Here is a 12,462-nt window from a genome sequence, read left to right on the forward strand (position 1 = left end):
GTTTTTGATACGTCATTGACATAACCGGAACGGATCTTCTCTGTTTTGGGGAGTTCTTCTCTGTTATTCTAAAAAATCATCAAAAATGAGGTATTTTGAACTTACAAGAGAGTGATCGTATCTTAATGAAGTTTCATATTTAGAAGGACTTCGAAACTCAAACATCTTATTTTAAATCCCGACCGGATCCAGTGTCATAAGGAGGGGGTACTGTAAATCTTTGAAAAGGCTTAAAGCGGAGGGATTAGGATGAAACTTGGTGGAAAGATTAAGCACAAGTCTCCATCAAGTCTCTTTGGTGGAGTTGGGGGGGAGTAATTTGGAATAATTAGAAACAAATGAGGTATTCGTAACTTATGAACAGGTTACCACATCTCAATGAAATTTGATATCTAGAAGGATCTTGTGCTTTTGAAGTCTCATTTTAAATCCCGACTAGATTTGTTGACATTGAAGAGAGTTGGAGGGGGAAACCAGAATTCTTGAACAACGTGAAAATCGAGGTGTCTTACGAATGGGTGATCAGATCTTAATGAAACTCCATATATAGAAACATCTAATGTATCAGCTGTTCCATTTTCAATTCGAATCGGATCTGGGGACATAGAAGATTTGAGGGGGAAAACAGAAATCTTGGAAACCGGAAATCTTAGAAAACCGTTAGAGTGGAGAGATTAGAGGATGAAACTTGATGGGAAGAATAAGCAAAAGTTACAGATATGAGATTGACATAATTGGTACGGATCAGTTCTCTTTGGGGGAGCTGGGGACTGTTAATTGGGAAAAATTAAAAAAATTGAGGTATTTTTAACTTAATAGTTGGCCAGATCTTGATGAAATTTGACATTTAGAAGGAACTCATATCTCTGAGCTCTTATTTCAAATCCCAACCATATCTGTGGACGTTGGGGGGAGTTGGAGGGGGAAACCAGAAATCTTGGAAAGCGCTTATAAATGTCGTAGATACGTGATTGAAGTAACCGGACTGGATCCGCTCTCTTTTGGGGAGTTAGATGGTGGGTTTTTAGTGCGTGCTACGGTCTGGGCATGCTAGGAAGATCAAAATTGGTAGGCGTGTCAGGGAGTTGTACAAATTGACTTGATAAATTCGTTTTCCCCGATTAAAACCATCTGGGGGGTTGAAGGGAGAGAAAAAATTAGATGCATTGAAGTATTTTTAACTTACGAGTGGGAGATCGGATCTTAATGAATTTGATATTTAGAAGGACCTCGTGACTCAGAGATCTTATTTTAAATCCTGACCAGCGTCAAGCCTCTGATTTTCCTTTTAAAGCAATATATTGATTCTTAGAATTTTGCTATAGCTCTTACTATATGACCTCTTGACTCTTCCGACCTCGTCACAAGTGCCATATGACCTCTTAGCTCTTGTTTTTAATGTCTAGCGGACTTCATCTGGTATCGAAATTTATATTTACATGGTACTAGTTCACTCCTTCCTATTGAGAACTCCTCCACTAGGCTTACGACGAAAGTTTTTCCATTCTAAATTACATTTAAGCCCTTTTTCTTCATATAATACCATATTTAAAATTGCTTAAAACTCAAAACAAACAAGTAAAGAATGTTTAAAAAAGTCATCAAACGCTGCTCACGCAAAAAGTATTGGCCATCTTGTTGAAATAAAAGAATCGTCAAGCAATATATTTGGAAATGGGTTTTCAAAATGCCATGGGGTCCTGGAGGTAGGTTTTGGGGGTATAGCCTAATTGTGGAGGTGGGGGGATGGATTATGGTGTACCCCCCCCCCCCCCAAAGATTTTGTCTAACTCTTAACAACGTGTCCAAATGCATATAAACAAATTTTGATACGTTTTAAAGTGTTATTTGCCCCCTACCTTTCTTCAAAAAAATAATTCAAAAACAAAAACCCTGAGCACACCGTTGCCTGGAGGTCTTATTTTTGGCAAATCTTGTGAATCTGAATATTAACGTCTACGTATTTTTTCGTAATAGAAAGCGAGGCAAGGGCTGACTGAGTGACAAGAGTGCTCGTGTAACCCTTTTTTTGTTTCAGGATTTCAAAGAACTTTCACAAGTTCGGATTAAGGCAGCTAATTGAACGCTGCATCTGGGAGTGTTAGCTGTCCACTGAATTGTTAGTTTGCAGCAGGCTCCTGTTACATTAATTCCGAAAGTCAGAAGGAAAGGGTGGGGAAGACCCTTTGGCTTAAGGTTGATTTTTTGGGATAATATTCAGCGGGAGAGAATTTTACGGAGAGCACGGTGATTTTTCGAAAAGTAAATTCCGGGGGGGGGGGGGTCTGAGGGAAAATATGTCGTACCAGCATATGGATATCTTTTCGACAAATCATATCATGTATGTAGATTTTTTTTTTCTCTAGAATAGGGTAATTTGTTTTAAGCTAATCTGATCATGCTTCTTTCAATATGATTTGATTTACACCATGTGAGGGGCTCAATTGATTAAAATGCTAGTATGAACACGTGAATTCCTGCAGTAAGACTTCCTTGTCATTGGTGCATATGTTATTTTTTTTTTTTACGTTGGCCTAAAGCACCTTAAAATTTGCATTCTTCTGGGTTCTGTTCAATTTCCGGTTTTTTTTTATAGCTATAAATTTCAATGTCAATGAATGGAATTTTAACTAAATTTGAATTTGAATGCTGTATAAGAATATTTGTTTTTTGCCAGAACATAGTAAAAGTACAATCTACCTTAGTGTCCAAAATTGAATTTATAAAACAAGTTTGTTTTTTAACTGAAACTAAGGAGCACTATTGAAACTCAGAACGAACAGAAACTATTTCGTGTGTAAAAGGTTGTCTCATCATCACTTTCATTTTACCTCTTAAGACATAATTATTTAATTTTTTCAACTATAGTGAACAAAATGGCTGTCTAAAAATTTTGGCCAGACAGCTTTGAGGAAAAAAAGACGTGGGAGGGAGGCCAGTTGCTCTAAAAGGCCACTAGAACTTCTAATTTCCATTCTAATGCACCCTCTCCCGATCTCATAGGACCATTATTACGATAGGATTAGATCTGAATAAAAACAAATAAACATGCATTCGTTGACAATTTGGGTTTTTAGAGTTGCGTTAAATTTTCATGTTTTTCAACTTCCGGTATTCATTGACTGGCAATATTTCCCTATATTTGTAGGATTCTAAAAAAAAACTATCGCTTTGCCACAAACTAGGTTTCCTTGAATTTTTTAGAAAGAAAGACTATTGAGACCCTTTTGAACAATTCTTTTATTTTCTGAAAATATTTTTTCTTCTAATTCCGTTTTGTTGCATTAGTTTTGTGTTTTCAGTAGACTGCCAGCTTTTCAAAATTATATAAAAATATATAGGAAATATCACAAGCCAATTTATTTGAAGCAAGTTTGCAAAAATTAGTCTCAAGGTTCGATCAAAAGATTTAAAACAGATAATTAAATATCTCTTTACAATGTTGCACTGGCCTTCTACTTCCTCTAGTCGGTCCATGATTTATAGAGGAAGTATCGTAAAATTGTTGCTGAAGATGTTTGACCTTGAATATTACAATGTTACACTTTTCACGCTTCTTCGACTTTCTACTCCAGCTCTGGTGCCAAGATGTGAATTTTTTGGTGCAACAGGAACCATTATGATGTTTTTTTCCAAACCAAATCAATAATCTGCCCCAGGCGACTTCCTGCTGCACTGAGTTGTTAAAAGTATTTGTAACTCTCTAAATTAGCTTTTAGACGAGACCTCCAAAAATTTTTCAATGATGTTGTAGCAGCCTGCCAGTTCTGTTAGTCAGTAGAAGGTTTATGAAATTATTAAGAGCTGGGATGGGGAAGGTTCAAGAAGGAGGATTATACACATTAGGTCTAGAGTTATTAAAAATGGATGATCTAATGGTACTTTTTTCATTCTTCCAAGCCTTTTCTTGCAAGAAATGGGACCCAAAGGTCTTTTGCTGTATAGACAAATTTTTTACTTACTGAAGTTTCTCACCTATTTTTCCTACATTTCCTTTCACTATTCCAACTTTTATATCTTTAAGTACTCATATAAAACATAAATTATATATATATATATATATATATATATATATATATATATATATATATATATATGTATATATATATATATATATATATATATATATATATATATATATATATATATATATATATATATATATATATATATATATATATATATATATATATATAAATATATATATATATATATATATATATATATATATATATATATATATATATATATATATATATATATATATATATATATATGTACTCTGTTTTCTACATCGTTAATCACGAAGAAGTTTAACGGCGATTCCCTCAAGACAGTTGTTAATTTTTTTCAAGATCGAGGTTTTTCTTAAGTAATAGGGACTGTTTTATTCAATATGCAGGTGTTTGTTACATAATAGGAAGTATTCTTTCTTTGATTACTTAAAAAACCTAAAAGTGCTAAGTGGTAAAAATCTACTATGCCCACAAATCAAGACACAAACTTAGACATTACGTAAGCTGTTTTGATTGTTTAAAAACCTAATGATGTAGGAAAAAGCCTCTTGGGCCACCAATCAAGATGTAAACGCAGGTGTTATGTATTAGTTTTTTCTTTGATTGTTTAGAAAAAACCTATGGATGTATAAAGACGGCCTCAAGGGCCCCGAGTAGGGCCATAGCCCAAATAAACCATAACTATCATCTTATATAGGTTTTTTTTTCTGCTTTACACATAGGTCCTTCGTTTTCATTGTTGCTAGCGGAAAAAGAAATTTCCCATTTCCAAGAACAAAGGCGAGCCGATTCCTAGCTATTTTTACGACTAGGAATTAGTCGTGAATTTCTTTGATTACTTAAAAAAATCTAAGGATTATAAAGACGGCCTCAAGGGCCCCAAGTAGGGCCATAGCCCAAATAAACCATACCCAGTATCTTATATAGGTTTTTTTGCTTTACAAGTGATTTTCTAAAACAAGTGATTTTCAGACAAAACTCTTACCTACCATCAAATTTGAGAGAAAGTATGAAGTTGCTCTTGAGGATTGTTTTCAAAAGAATAATTATTCTATCTTGAGAAAACATCCTAAACTTTATGTAAAAAGTAGACCAAACGAATCGGCAATTGCATGGTGAAGAAAGGGAATGGATAAAATCAGTGAACTTTGATATATACGCCTATCTCACTCTAAAATACAAAGAATATTCTAGTATGACTGATTTTTATTGTGCCCCAAATAGAAAATCTCTTCCCGTAATTGTGATGCAATCCACTTTAACTATTCAATAGAACATGGTCAGTTTTGCATTAGCCCCTGAACCGTCTAGAATCAAATGCCCCATCTAAACTTAGTTTTGAACAGAATTTGATCAATTGTAAAAGTGCTGGTACAATCAAATGGATTGAACGTGTTATTCTTGAAGGTTATTCACATGGCTTCCTATAAGACAATTGTATATTTCTTTATGCGTCCTTAGTCAAGACATCGAGAGCTGCTAATACCAGTGTCTTCCTCTTACATGTTCTGGAACGAAAAACCACTCACGAACGTATTTTCCACAACAATATAAAGCACTTTCAATATATTTCAGACAATTCTTATTTGAAACTCTGTCAGTTAACATTAAAAAGAGAACTTGGTGATCTTTGAACAATAACAAAAGGTTTGGCTTATATTACATGTCATTTTCTTCCCATTGTGTGAGATGGCTAATCGAAAAAAAAATTAGATTGTTCTGATACTGATTGCTGTGTTGCTACTTATAGACCATGACAATTGGGTCAAGGAATGGACTATTAAAGGATTTGTTTGTCAAACTTGGGTTATGGTTTTTTGAATTTTTTGCTAAGTTGATTTGCTCTGCATTATCCCTGGCTAAAAATATATTGCAACGGTTGCTGTAAACGTTTTTGTCCTCTACAGTATATGATGGGGGCCTTGGGAAGGATTTTGAAAATAGTGTTTTACAAAATCTCAATTCCAGTGCGCGTTCCCTCGACAATCGACTGAAATAATGTCAAAGCAGAAAACGCAAAAAAAGTGGCGAGAAAGACTTCATTCCTCATCATTCTCAACTCAGGTCGGAAGTAAAGAACATCATTCTTGACAAAGGATAAAAAGAAACTTCGAATAGAAGTTGTTTTATCAGAAAAGAATTCCTTTTCCTAGAAATGGCACATCTATCACCAAATGAATCTAAAATGAATTCCCTTGTCATTTCATCTCTAAATCTTTTCAACGCAGAAAGTGTTGATGTGTGTGTCAAACCTGAATCCCATAAGCAATATCATCCACAAAAACTTCTCTCTGAAAATATATATTTTAAAATTTACTTCAGTGATGACAATTTCATAGATTTGACTTCCACATTTATAGGCTTGCTTGTAATTGTTAAAAAAAAATCTAAAAATAAAAACCAATTTGTATAGACAAATAAGTGTCTAAAACAATGGAACGCTGGTGAGCACAAACAACAATATGTCAAAGTATGCAGCATACATACAATTCATGTTGATGAATTTTATGCATAATTCAAATTGTATACATCAATACTTCATGTAGGAAAATAACATGATATGACTTCTGTTGATTTGCTACTGAAAGATTAACAACTAGTGGAAATTATATCAAACTAATCGTTCCAATTACGCTCACGAATCAACGACATGTTGCTGTAGGTTCCCGTACCTACACCGATTCGTCATTTCTCAGAGGGAAAATTCCTTCAAAACTCACTTAAGTTTTTGTAGAAAGTGTTGGTGCAGTTGGATCATGGACAAATGTTTGGACTTTCTTCTCATGTATGTCAAGCAAATGGAATTCCACTCAACAAATTTACCTTTGATAGATTTTATAGGGCCCTAGATGAATTGATAATACAATCCTTAGATCATGATCATTTGAAAATGGAATAACCGATGCAATGTTTGCAAAAACTCGTAGAATCATTTTATTGAATTTGTCTCCTAATGAAGATACGAGCATTGTCTGTGCAGGCATAGTACGTTTAGAGTTTACCTCTGCTGAACCGTTGACGGAAAGTATACCATTAATTTGTTTTAATAAATTTGAAACCTATTGGGAAATTATCCTAAAGGCAGTGTTCTATTAGACCCGACACTATGAACACAATTCAAATAATAAACGTATTCATCTTTGATCCTTACATGTCTTAATACAAATTCGATTATATACCTATGGATTTCCTCAACCATATTCAAAGTGTTAACAATACTCTTGTAATTGTTAATAGTAGCCCATCAAGTGTTTAATGAGATATTAGCTATACACATTTAATACAGAGAAGAATTTTGAGTTTTACGATTCTCTTGGACTTCCGTATGCATTCTACCCGGTTCATATAATGAAAAATTCGCACAGTGAAAAATCTATTATTCAAATTGGATGCTAGTACAAGATTTATCAACTAAAAGCTGGGTTTTAACGCACTATTAAATTAAAAATTTTCCATTTCATGGAATTTAGGTAGACAATCCTCGACTGAACGACATTCTAGTTGAAAATGCTCTTTTATACCTGTAGAATATGAATTTCAGTGCCTTAGGCGTGAAATACTTTAACAACTTTTTTGAATTTGCTTATCAATAAATCTTGCGTGTACAAAACTCTATATCCCTTAGATTTCTTCTTCCACGTATAAGTAACCATTGGTAAGGATACTTACCGGCAGTTCGTCAGAATTCAACCTGTACTCATCTTGGTATGCAAAGTCAGGGCCCCATTCTCTACAATATAATGCAACCTCATTTTCATTGTATCACCTTGTAAACTTAATAATACTATTTTGATTCATATTATAGAATTCGCTTGTTTTGATTTGCTTGTTTGAAGTAATGTCATACGATATTCTCATGGAAAATTACTTTCTGTAACAGCCAAAAGAAAGTCAGTATGCTTATAATCAAAGCAGCCAGTATTTTCACAGCATTATGGTAAAAACCAGACTCTAATATTCCAGCTATTGAAGCGTAGATCAGGTTCCCCCTTAGAATTTGATCAATTGTAAAAGTGTTGGTACAATCAAATGGATTGAACGTGTTATTCTTGAAGGTTATTCACATGGCTTCCTATAAGACAATTGTATATTTCTTTATGCGTCCTTAGTCAAGACATCGAGAGCTGCTAATACCAGTGTCTTCCTCTTACATGTTCTGGAACGAAAAATCACTCACGAGCGTATTTTCCACAACAATATAAAGCACTTTCAATATATTTCAGACAATTCTTATTTGAAACTCTGTCAGTTAACATTAAAAAGAGAACTTGGTGATCTTTGAACAATAACAAAAGGTTTGGCTTATATTACATGTCATTTTCTTCCCATTGTGTGAGATGGCTAAACGAAAAAAAATTTAGATTGTTCTGATACTGATTGCTGTGTTGCTACTTATAGACCATGACAATTGGGTCAAGGAATGGACTATTAAAGGATTTGTTTGTCAAACTTGGGTTATGGTTTTTTGAATTTTTTGCTAAGTTGATTTGCTCTGCATTATCCCTGGCTAAAAATATATTGCAACGGTTGCTGTAAACGTTTTTGTCCTCTACAGTATATGATGGGGGCCTTGGGAAGGATTTTGAAAATAGTGTTTTACAAAATCTCAATTCTAGTGCGCGTTCCCTCGACAATCGACTGAAATAATGTCAAAGCAGAAAACGCAAAAAAAGTGGCGAGAAAGACTTCATTCCTCATCATTCTCAACTCAGGTCGGAAGTAAAGAACATCATTCTTGACAAAGGATAAAAAGAAACTTCGAATAGAAGTTGTTTTATCAGAAAAGAATTCCTTTTCCTAGAAATGGCACATCTATCACCAAATGAATCTAAAATGAATTCCCTTGTCATTTCATCTCTAAATCTTTTCAACGCAGAAAGTGTTGATGTGCGTGTCAAACCTGAATCCCATAAGCAATATCATCCACAAAAACTTCTCTCTGAAAATATATATTTTAAAATTTACTTCAGTGATGACAATTTCATAGATTTGACTTCCACATTTATAGGCTTGCTTGTAATTGTTAAAAAAAATCTAAAAATAAAAACCAATTTGTATAGACAAATAAGTGTCTAAAACAATGGAACGCTGGTGAGCACAAACAACAATATGTCAAAGTATGCAGCATACATACAATTCATGTTGATGAATTTTATGCATAATTCAAATTGTATACATCAATACTTCATGTAGGAAAATAACATGATATGACTTCTGTTGATTTGCTACTGAAAGATTAACAACTAGTGGAAATTATATCAAACTAATCGTTCCAATTACGCTCACGAATCAACGACATGTTGCTGTAGGTTCCCGTACCTACACCGATTCGTCATTTCTCAAAGGGAAAATTCCTTCAAAACTCACTTAAGTTTTTGTAGAAAGTGTTGGTGCAGTTGGATCATGGACAAATGTTTGGACTTTCTTCTCATGTATGTCAAGCAAATGGAATTCCACTCAACAAATTTACCTTTGATAGATTTTATAGGGCCCTAGATGAATTGATAATACAATCCTTAGATCATGATCATTTGAAAATGGAATAACCGATGCAATGTTTGCAAAAACTCGTAGAATCATTTTATTGAATTTGTCTCCTAATGAAGATACGAGCATTGTCTGTGCAGGCATAGTACGTTTAGAGTTTACCTCTGCTGAACCGTTGACGGAAAGTATACCATTAATTTGTTTTAATAAATTTGAAACCTATTGGGAAATTATCCTAAAGGCAGTGTTCTATTAGACCCGACACTATGAACACAATTCAAATAATAAACGTATTAATCTTTGATCCTTACATGTCTTAATACAAATTCGATTATATACCTATGGATTTCCTCAACCATATTCAAAGTGTTAACAATACTCTTGTAATTGTTAATAGTAGCCCATCAAGTGTTTAATGAGATATTAGCTATACACATTTAATACAGAGAAGAATTTTGAGTTTTACGATTCTCTTGGACTTCCGTATGCATTCTACCCGGTTCATATAATGAAAAATTCGCACAGTGAAAAATCTATTATTCAAATTGGATGCTAGTACAAGATTTATCAACTAAAAGCTGGGTTTTAACGCACTATTAAATTAAAAATTTTCCATTTCATGGAATTTAGGTAGACAATCCTCGACTGAACGACATTCTAGTTGAAAATGCCCTTTTATACCTGTAGAATATGAATTTCAGTGCCTTAGGCGTGAAATACTTTAACAACTTTTTTGAATTTGCTTATCAATAAATCTTGCGTGTACAAAACTCTATATCCCTTAGATTTCTTCTTCCACGTATAAGTAACCATTGGTAAGGATACTTACCGGCAGTTCGTCAGAATTCAACCTGTACTCATCTTGGTATGCAAAGTCAGGGCCCCATTCTCTACAATATAATGCAACCTCATTTTCATTGTATCACCTTGTAAACTTAATAATACTATTTTGATTCATATTATAGAATTCGCTTGTTTTGATTTGCTTGTTTGAAGTAATGTCATACGATATTCTCATGGAAAATTACTTTCTGTAACAGCCAAAAGAAAGTCAGTATGCTTATAATCAAAGCAGCCGGTATTTTCACAGCATTATGGTAAAAACCAGACTCTAATATTCCAGCTATTGAAGCGTAGATCAGGTTCCCCCTCCCAAAACAATTTAAAGCCACGAGGATACATGCCCCTTGAAAATAAACTGAAATCATGTTTAGGCTTTCATAATAGCAATTGCACCGCGGGAAACCTCTAGTTTTAGAGCCACAAACATTTTCAAGACAGAAATTACAGTATGTAATTTGCAGTACATTTCCTCTATGCAATTTACAAGTATTTCATAATCTACACTTTCCTTTCTGGTCATCAGTGATAGGATAACTCTCACAGGATTACCAGGTTCCCAATATATATTAATATACAAGGGTGCGTAGAAAACATTTTTCACTGTTGACTGTCACACTCCCAAAAAGAAAATTCCTTGGGATTGATGAAATGACAGTTTTCCAGTTGGAAGAGTTATTAAGTGACATCACTATTGATATTAATTTAACCTTTATAGACCAGATTCTTTTAAATGTAGACTTATTTGTCATTTGAATCTAGGTAGCCTTCAAAATCAAAGTCACATTATCATTTTGTTTGGTTTCCATTAGTATGTCAGTACATTAAGTAAATGCATCTGGCTCAAGACGTAAAAGTATTATACAATAGTTACACGAAAGATAATCATTTTTCATTGTGTAAGCTTTTTTTGAGAGGATATTTTTTGAAGAGATAAGTCTTGAAAATCATCATTTAGAATCAAAACTTTTCCGAAGTCACTAAATTCCGTATGATTGTGTTTCTCGAATCCAATAATTTCTAATCTTTACATTCTCACTACCGATTATTGACTAACAAGGAATGAAGATTGTTTCTACTTTCCCGTCACCTTTTATACTCGGGGTAGCCAATAAGGCTGATCATCTATTTCCACCTTAGCAACATCAGTGGTAACCATCTATAATATCTAGCGAATAAAATATTTTTTAATACACTTTTCTCAAATAGTGACTCATTGCTCAATGATTGTATCTGTGAGTAAACTGTCATTGGCAATAGTAGCGTTTGCAAGCGATTTGTTATTCACCAATTTATATTTAATTTCCTTTCTGATTATGTCTGTCAGTGCCATTTTAAATTTTACAAATAGTTTCTCTGTCTATTACTACATTATTTGTACACATATTGAAGTTTCGGCACCTCGACAAGATATCTTGATTGACAATGGTATGGAGTACCTGTTTTATTTTTGCCTTTCGTTGAATGTTAATACTAGGAGAGTGGTGATAAGATCTATCAAGTGGTAACGTGTTACTAGCAGCAGTTTAAGCAAGAAGTTGCCCCTCGTCATCAAGTGAAACTTTTATGTTTGCGCTCTCTTTTAACACTAACTTATCTTGTGAGATTACTCTCGCACATACTCCACAGAAATTTGCTCCAAATTATCTCTCAGGGTTCCCAAGAAATTTAACTCCTTGCTGCCATGACAATGCGCACATACATATCCCATAGTTCTACCATTAGCAATGGTTTTGTAATTCCAATATTTCTGTTTGTCAGAATTCAATGCTACTACGGCGCTATCACGTACACATGCATTCTTGGAATGTTTCATCTTCACCTTTCAAAAAAAGAGATGTTTGTTCTTCCGATGTACAAATAATACTGAAGCGAATGGTAAGATCTATTAAGTCCCGCAAGATAACGTCACCCTCAGCAAATTTAACAAGTCGTGCAACAAACAAGTCGTAACAAACACATTTCACCTTGAAGAAAATTAATAGCACTTGTGTTCTGAGGGAATCACCGTTTAACTTCTTCGTGATCAACGATGTAGACAAAAGGGTAGCGCCTACGACTTCGTTTAAAGTGGTTATGAGGATACTACTTTTATATGCCAGAAGTATAGTTTCACTCA

At 34.0% G+C, this 12,462-nt stretch overlaps 1 protein-coding gene across 2 annotated transcripts in view; it reads left to right on the plus strand.

The window, feature by feature from the left end:
* The window catches only part of LOC136032558 (putative inorganic phosphate cotransporter), a 59,368-nt gene that overhangs the window by 11,055 nt on the left and 35,851 nt on the right, over positions 1 to 12,462 (plus strand). The gene's annotated exons all lie outside the window — the stretch shown is intronic.

Source organism: Artemia franciscana, chromosome 1 (genome assembly GCF_032884065.1).
Source record: "Artemia franciscana chromosome 1, ASM3288406v1, whole genome shotgun sequence".
NCBI classification, from domain to species: Eukaryota; Metazoa; Arthropoda; class Branchiopoda; order Anostraca; family Artemiidae; genus Artemia; species Artemia franciscana.